This window comes from Pseudophryne corroboree, chromosome 6 (assembly GCF_028390025.1).
Source record: "Pseudophryne corroboree isolate aPseCor3 chromosome 6, aPseCor3.hap2, whole genome shotgun sequence".
Taxonomy (NCBI): Eukaryota; Metazoa; Chordata; class Amphibia; order Anura; family Myobatrachidae; genus Pseudophryne; species Pseudophryne corroboree.
Genome location: NC_086449.1, coordinates 603,837,688 through 603,845,253, shown reverse-complemented (window position 1 = coordinate 603,845,253; position 7,566 = coordinate 603,837,688). Strand labels below are relative to the sequence as shown.

The window sequence follows — 7,566 nt, the reverse complement described above, 5'->3', positions numbered from 1 at the left end:
GGGGCATTTGGGGCACACAAAGAGGTATGTGGGGAAAATGCTGCTGTGGGGGGGGGTCACAAACTTGTAGCAACTTTTTACTAACTGCCTCCTTTTTCTTTAGTGGGAGGAAGGGGGGGAGGAGGATATGTTTGCCCCTAGGCTCACCACTCACTATTTCTGCCACTCGTCTAAGGTGCTTAAATGTCACACAATGTATGCGTCCCATGGTGTGTGCCCACAAAGGTATAGTTGCAATTGAGACACGTGGTATCACAAAAGTGTTGTGGGAGGTGGATATTCAGACATGTGAAAATTGTTATGTTATGGGAGTATCACTCATATTGGAAGTCACACTTTGATAGAGATTCAGAATCTAGCATTGGGCTGGTGTTTTGATGGTGCAACCAATGATGCGACAAGCAGTAATTGGGTGTGTAAAGATGTTCAAAGGGATGTGTCAGTCCTTGCACATTCAGATGCATGGCTGCACAGCAGGAAATGGCTTTTAGTGGTACTTGTATAAAGTCACAAATGCAACACTGTCAAGAGATGCACACTTGGACACTGCAGCACCCGAGGCAGAATCAGGCCTTGTGTGTAATGAATACTTTTAAAAGTGTAGAGACTTTTAGAGTCGATGATCTACTTTTTTTTTTTTCATCAATAATTTTTATTGAAAATACATTTTCTTTTTGCAGGGGGAAGGGGTACAGAAAAGAAAATGGGAGGGGATAGGGAGGTACATAGAACCAGGGGAACGGGATGCATACATACAAATATCAAAAATATCAAAAAGTCAAATATATGAGTCCAATATAGGCAAAATAAAAAATAAAATACAGAGATATCATGAGAAATATACAGATGGACAAGGATCAAACAAGGAGACATATCAATAGACAAAGAATCAATAGAAGGCATAGGGCTATCAAGGTCAGTACTCAAGGTGGAAGTGTAATCCGAGTAGATTAGGGGGCAGGGGAAGTGCCCCCACCATCAGTGATATATTCATGCCATGCCATCCATTTCATCATTGGGGAGGAAGCTGAGGAGGAAAAAGGCATAAACTCAGTTTCCATAGTACAATAGAATTTAATTTTCTTGGTGACTAGGGATAGGAGAGGAGGAGAAATTTGTTTCCAACTTTAGGCCAATGCTGCCCTAGCTGCTATACAGATATGTCCCACCAAGTATCTTTGGTGGGGTGGTATCTCAGCAGGAAAAATGTGTAATAGGGCTATGACAGGAGAGGAGGTGAGTGACAGGTTTAAGACCTTATTGATCAATGTAAATATCTCGCACCAGAAGTTTTGAAGGGAAGAACAAAACCAGAAAACATGATAAATATCACTTACTTCTCCACAGTTACGCCAACAATATTTGGAACAAGACTGCCAAAAAGTATGTAACCTATCAGGTGTTAAATATAGTCTATTAAGGAGTTTGACATGCATCTCCGTGTGATTCAAGCATTTAGACATACGATAAGAAGTAAAAATCTGTTCCCATTGGGCGTCAGATAAGGGGAGATCCAAGTCTTGTTCCCATTTTAGCTGCACATTAGATTTCATGGTAACAAGTAAGCTGACAAGAGTCTTGTAACAAAAAGATATGTCCCTCCTGGAATCACACAGAGACACACGCGCTAGTACTACCTAGGATAATGGATTTGAAGAAGCCCCATGTTTAGGTAGACTTTTGTACCAGTGGTGAATTTAGAAATAATGCAATAATTCTCCGCTGGGGAGATTATAATGAGATTGGAGTTGGGAAAACGAGAGCATAACATTACCATCCAGAAGGTTGCCCAACACATTCAAATCACAAACATACCAGGTAGAGAGATTTAAATTAGGGATCAATTTAGCTATGGGTCATAGTGAGATAATGGAATAAGGGAATTGATACCCAGGTAGGCGATTTACTAATTTATCCCAAATCAGTAGAGATGTTGTGGAGGCTGGGAGAAGGGTCAATGAACGGGGTCTAAAAGTCTAAAGGTTGGGTGAATCCTAAAAAGATCTTGCCCAGTATTTGAGCTGGGCAAGCACACAAGCCTCCTGGTAGAGAACTAGGTCAGGCATATCTAGCCCTCCCTTTCTGCGAGGGAGAATCATTCTGGACCGAGCCAGTCTAGGTGGACGTGCCTTCCAGACATAGCGTAGCATTATAGCGCGACACCTATCAAGGTACTGTTTAGGGAAAAGAAAGGGTATACAGTAGTTTGATATAAGTACATGAGTTTAGGTAAAAGGGTAATTTTTAAGGCTGCTAAGCGGCCGATCCACGCAATGTCATAAGATAACCAGGACTTAGTCAAGTCTAAAAGAGTATTGATGAGTGGGGGTAAGTTAACATCAAAGATAGAGGTCGTAGACGGTGGGATTTGCATCCCTAAATATTGAAGTGAGATCAAACGCCAATTATAAGGTTATTGTGATTGAAGAGTGGACACTATGGGAGCTGGAGTATTAATGGGGAGAGCATCTGTCTTTGTCGTATTCATTTTGTAATAGGAAGCTTCGGTATACTGTTCCAAGATAGCATGCAAACATGGGAAAGAGGATAGTGGGTCTGTAACAAACAAGAGAACGTTGTCCGCAAAGAGGCACAACTTGTGAGTATCATTGCCATCCGTCACCCCCGGAAAGTCCACAGTCATCCTAATCTTCTCAGCGAGGGGTTCAATACCCAACGTGAATATCAGGGGTGACAGAGGGCAACCTTGTCGGGTTCCATTCGTAATAGGGAAAGCATCGTAGAGGAAACCATTGCTAACTACCTGTGCGGAGGGGGAGCTATATAAAGATAATACCGAAGAAAGAATATGACCACTAAGATCAAACTTGTCTAGATCCGAGGACATATATTGCCAGTTCAATCAATCAAACGCCTTCTTGACATCTAAGGAAAGCAGAAGAAGGCCAGTGTGAGGAGGAATAATACCAATTAAGTCAAAAACTCTACGGGTGTAAGCCTGTCTACCTGTCACAAATCCAACTTGGTCATGGGAAATGAGAGACAGCAGAAAAACATTTAGCTAAGAAGCGACAAGTTTGGCAAAAAGTTTAACATCGGTGTTCAGAAGTGCAATGGGCCTATAATTTTGGCAATGTGCTGGGTTTTTACTTGGTTTTGGTATAGTAATAATTTGAGCCTCCAACATTTCTGTTGGGAAAGCACCAAGAGAGGAGACTGCATTATACAATAAGGTCAGGGTGGGTGATAATTGATCACAAAGAGAAACGTAAAACTCATTAAAACTCATTAATGAAGCCATCTGGACCTGAGGCTTTAGCATGCAGGAGTGATTTCATTACCTGAACAACCTCAAAGGAGGTCCACGGAGCACTTAATGATTCGAGTTGTTCCGCAGAGAAGGAGGGGAGTTTGACGTCAGCTAAAAAGTATCGTATAGAGTCAGGGGTAGGTTGAAAAATGAGAGGGTCAGAAGAAAGATTGTACAGGGTGGTATAATATCTAGCGAATTGATTTGCTATGTCATATGGATTGAATACCTTACCACCTTGAGGAGAGATCAGGTGTTTAATCCTATTTCGAGCCTGTAGTTTAGATTCCAAGTCCTGTTGCTGTTGGACAGCCTGTCTTTTAATTCTAGCACCGGCCTGAATCACCGTGCCCAGAACAACTGCTTTAAGAGCACACCAAAAAGTCGTGATAGATGAATCTGAGGGAGAATTAGTTTCCATATAAAGAGAGATGCAATCATCGATCGCTTTTTTAGATACAGCATCTGATAGAAGGTGAGGGGATAGGCGCCACGGCTGTGGGGGAGTAAATTACTGGCAAATATTCCAAGACCATAGGAGTGGGGCATGATCTGACCAAGAAATAGGCAGAACATCCACCTGTGCTGAATGCTGCAAAGTCCATTTATCGCAAAAAATAAGATCTATGCGAGAGTAGGAATTATGCACTGGAGAAAAATATGTATAATCTCTCGCAGTTGTCAACTCTCCATAAGTCATACAGGTCATATTCTGCCAGCAAATTACGGAAGGCCAAGGATGGGCCAGCTGAAGCTGCAGACAGTTGGGAAGGGGACTGAGTAGATCTATCTAATTTCGGATCAAGCACTAAATTATAGTCACCCACAACAACCAAGGCACCTTGACGAACCTTTTCAATAGTCAAGCAAATTTTTCTAAAGAACGGGACCTGGTTAGAATTTGGAGCGTAGAGAGAAACAATCGTAACTAGCTTACCCTCCAATTTTCCAATGAGAATGAGAAAACGTCCATTCTTGTCAGCTGACTGGTACAACAGTTCAAACGAAATAGAGGATGATCTACTTTTAAAGCTGAAAAGCTCTCATGATCCACTAAGGGGACTAAATTGCATGTGTCATAGGTGTCAGCCTGTAAATAGGGGCACAGCTTAAAAAAAGGGGTGTGGCCTCACTGCACAGGTTGTGGGGACTGTTTTGCTGAAGTCACACATTGGCACCCACAAAAAACCCAAACACATTGGCCCCCACAAGAAAAAACCCAAACACATTGGTCCCCACAGGAAAACCCAAACACATTGGTCCCCACAGGAAAACCCAAACACATTGGCCCCCATAGGAAACCCCCAATTTGGTTCCCAAACACACACACATATAGTCACTTTAGAAAAATAACAAAAACAATTTGTCCCACACACAATATAAAACCTCCCAGTCCCTCAGCAATGGCAGTCCAGCAGTTGCAGCCTCTAACTAGAGAGCATATTGTGCGCAGGCAGGTGGGTTGCTGCATTACCCCCCAGTCTTTATTAGTCCAGGGTCCCATCATCCGCCGCACTGTGCTACCCCAGCCAATTCTGCCTCCATGTCCCCCTAAGATTTATAAAGATGATTCCAAAATGTTAATTTAGTAAATATACCCTCAGATAGATGATGGCATGACAGTAGACTACTCATCCTACCTAAACTGCCTCATTACCTTCTGCCATATGCTCTCAGATAATTCCCTGGCAGACTGAAAATTCCTTGGCAACTTAATGCCATGTTTAAAAACTTCCCTCAAAAAAACTGCATGTTTTCCTGATTAGGATATTAAGCAAACCAATTTGCCATGTCATCCAAATCAGTAGAACCATGGAAGCTGGCCACTTTGTGGACTGGGTGATCAAAGCATGACTACAGTCTCTAATGTCATAGATAGGTCTTGTGACAATGTACAGACTAAACTTTGAGCAACAAATTCCACTTTAGCTTGAAAATGTGTTATGCACACCAGTGCCAGCAGGAATGTACTGGTGTCTGAACGGAGAGGGATGCAAAACAAATGAACTCACAGACAGACTGGGGAATATGACATTACATACATAGAAGGTGATAGGGTAACAAAATAAACACAAAGTAAACAGAGAAGCCCAAAGGCTAAGAAACTGGGTGTCTCCCTAGTATTAGGAATGCTCAGATGGAAAGAAGCGAGATGTTGTGATTTAATACGTAGAGAACCCGAAATGATGTTGCTAAGGGCAATAGCAAAACCCTAAAGGGTTACCAACGGGTGTGGCAGTAAACTCCTTGGTCAGAGATGGAGTAATAGACACAAGGAGAGTCTCCACAATCCTAGTCCTCACTTGCAGTGCACTGGTTCAGCTTACTGCCACTAAACTGACACCTGAACACCTTGCACAGTGAGAAAGGATTTTGGCAGGCAAGTCTGAGAATACAGCCGCAAACCTGCTAGGTTCACAGAGTAGCAAAAGAACCCCAGCAGGTTAAACGACTGACTCCAGTCTTACTGCTAGGTCTGGATTGGCAGAGTGTAATACCAAATCCCAAGGCCTATTTGCAGTAAGCAACAAACAAATACAAAGTTTACACAGTACTAGCTAGCTTTCAGGAACTGACTAACCAACAAAGATTCAGCAGCATCTGCCTAACCTGAGAAGAGGGTTTATATAGCAGGTGCTGTCCACGCCCCACTCAGACCTCACAGACTGAGCACAAAAACCAGCACCGGATCCCCTGCCGTGCACAGAGCCTGTAACCACTGCACAGCAAAAGACCCGAACCGGAGTATCAGCTACGCTCAGGTTACTCCGCTAGCACTTGTCTCCCGGTTGCCATGACGACGTGGCAGCACAGAGCAGGAGACCCTAACAGTACCCCCCCTCTGACAAGGGGTCAAAGAACCCCTACCACCGGGTTTATCGGGAACTGCGAGAAGAAAGAGCGTAACAGTCTGGGGGCATGAAGATCACAACTGCGCACCCACGACCGCTCCTCCGGGCCATACCCCTTCCAGTGCACCAAAAATGACAGCCGACCCCGAACCATCTTGGAGTCAAGAATCCTTTCAACAACAAACTCCCTCTGGCCACGTATCAGAAGAGGGGAAGGTCTTCCACTGGAAGAAGGATTACAAATCGCCCGTTTTAAAAGGGAACAATGAAATGTTTTATTGATACCCAAAGAACGGGGTAGATCTAACTGAAATGCCACCGGATTGATAAACCTAGTGATCTTATAAGGACCGATGAACCGGGGGCCTAACTTGTGAGATGGCTGTCTCAACTTCAAATTCTTGGTAGACAACCAGACGAAGTCTCCTAATTTGAAGCTGCAGGGTCTTTTCCGCTTATCAAAAACCCTTAATGACACAGACACAAGGGCTTTCTTCACTTTCCTCCAAATACCTCTAAGGACCGAAACCACAGAGGAACCACCAGGCGTGGAGTCCTGGGGGTCAAAAGAATTGGCCTTAGGATGATGCCCATACACACAAAGGAAGGGAGAGATCCCTGTAGCAGAGTGAGCCGCGTTGTTATAGGCAAACTCCGCCATGGACAGATGAGCAACCCAGTCAGTCTGACACTTGGAGACATAACACCTGAGGAACTGCTCCAAGGACTGGTTCACCCTTTCAGTCTGCCCATTAGACTGCGGATGGTAGCCTGACGACAAGCTGACAGAAATCTGGAGATCGGAACAAAATGCCCTCCAGAATTTGGCCACAAACTGGGATCCGCGGTCAGAGACCACATCAAGTGGCAACCCGTGGAGGCGCACAACATGCAGCATAAATCATTCAGACAGGCGTCTGGCCGATGGCAGCCCAACCAATGGAACGAAGTGCGTCATCTTCGAAAAACCTGTCAACGACAACCCAGATGGCTGTCATCCCCGAGGATTTTGGCAAGTCCACCACAAAATCCATTGAAATGTGGGTCCATGGCTTAGATGGAATAGAGAGTGGATGTAATGGGCCAACAGGAACCCCTCTAGGAGTCTTATTTCGGGCACAGATGTCACATGCCCAAACCCACTGATCCACATCCCTAGCCACCGAGGGCCACCACACCGCCCTAGATAGCAACTCCCGAGTTCTGGCAATACCCGGGTGACCTGCCGACTTCTTGGCATGGAATTCCAGGAACACTCGCTGTCTTAACCTAGGAGGCACAAACAAAAGATCTACCGGAAGGTCTGGAGGAGCCTGCTCCTGTGCTCTAAGGACTAATGACAAGAGGTCCTGGGTAATGCCCACTTTAATACATGATGGGGACACAATGGGTAATGGCTCCTCGGTGGTCTCCTGGATTGGAGCAAAACTCTGCGAGAGCGCA

The 7,566-nt window shown here is 44.6% G+C and overlaps 1 long non-coding RNA gene across 1 annotated transcript in view; it reads right to left on the bottom strand.

The window, feature by feature from the left end:
- Positions 1-686: 686 nt before the first annotated feature.
- LOC134933092 (uncharacterized) overlaps positions 687-7,566 on the bottom strand; it is a 71,788-nt gene continuing 64,908 nt past the window's right edge. Inside the window, exon 4 of the long non-coding RNA XR_010179601.1 lies at positions 687-1,027. This is a non-coding gene — a long non-coding RNA (uncharacterized LOC134933092). The remainder of the gene's footprint in view (positions 1,028-7,566) is intronic.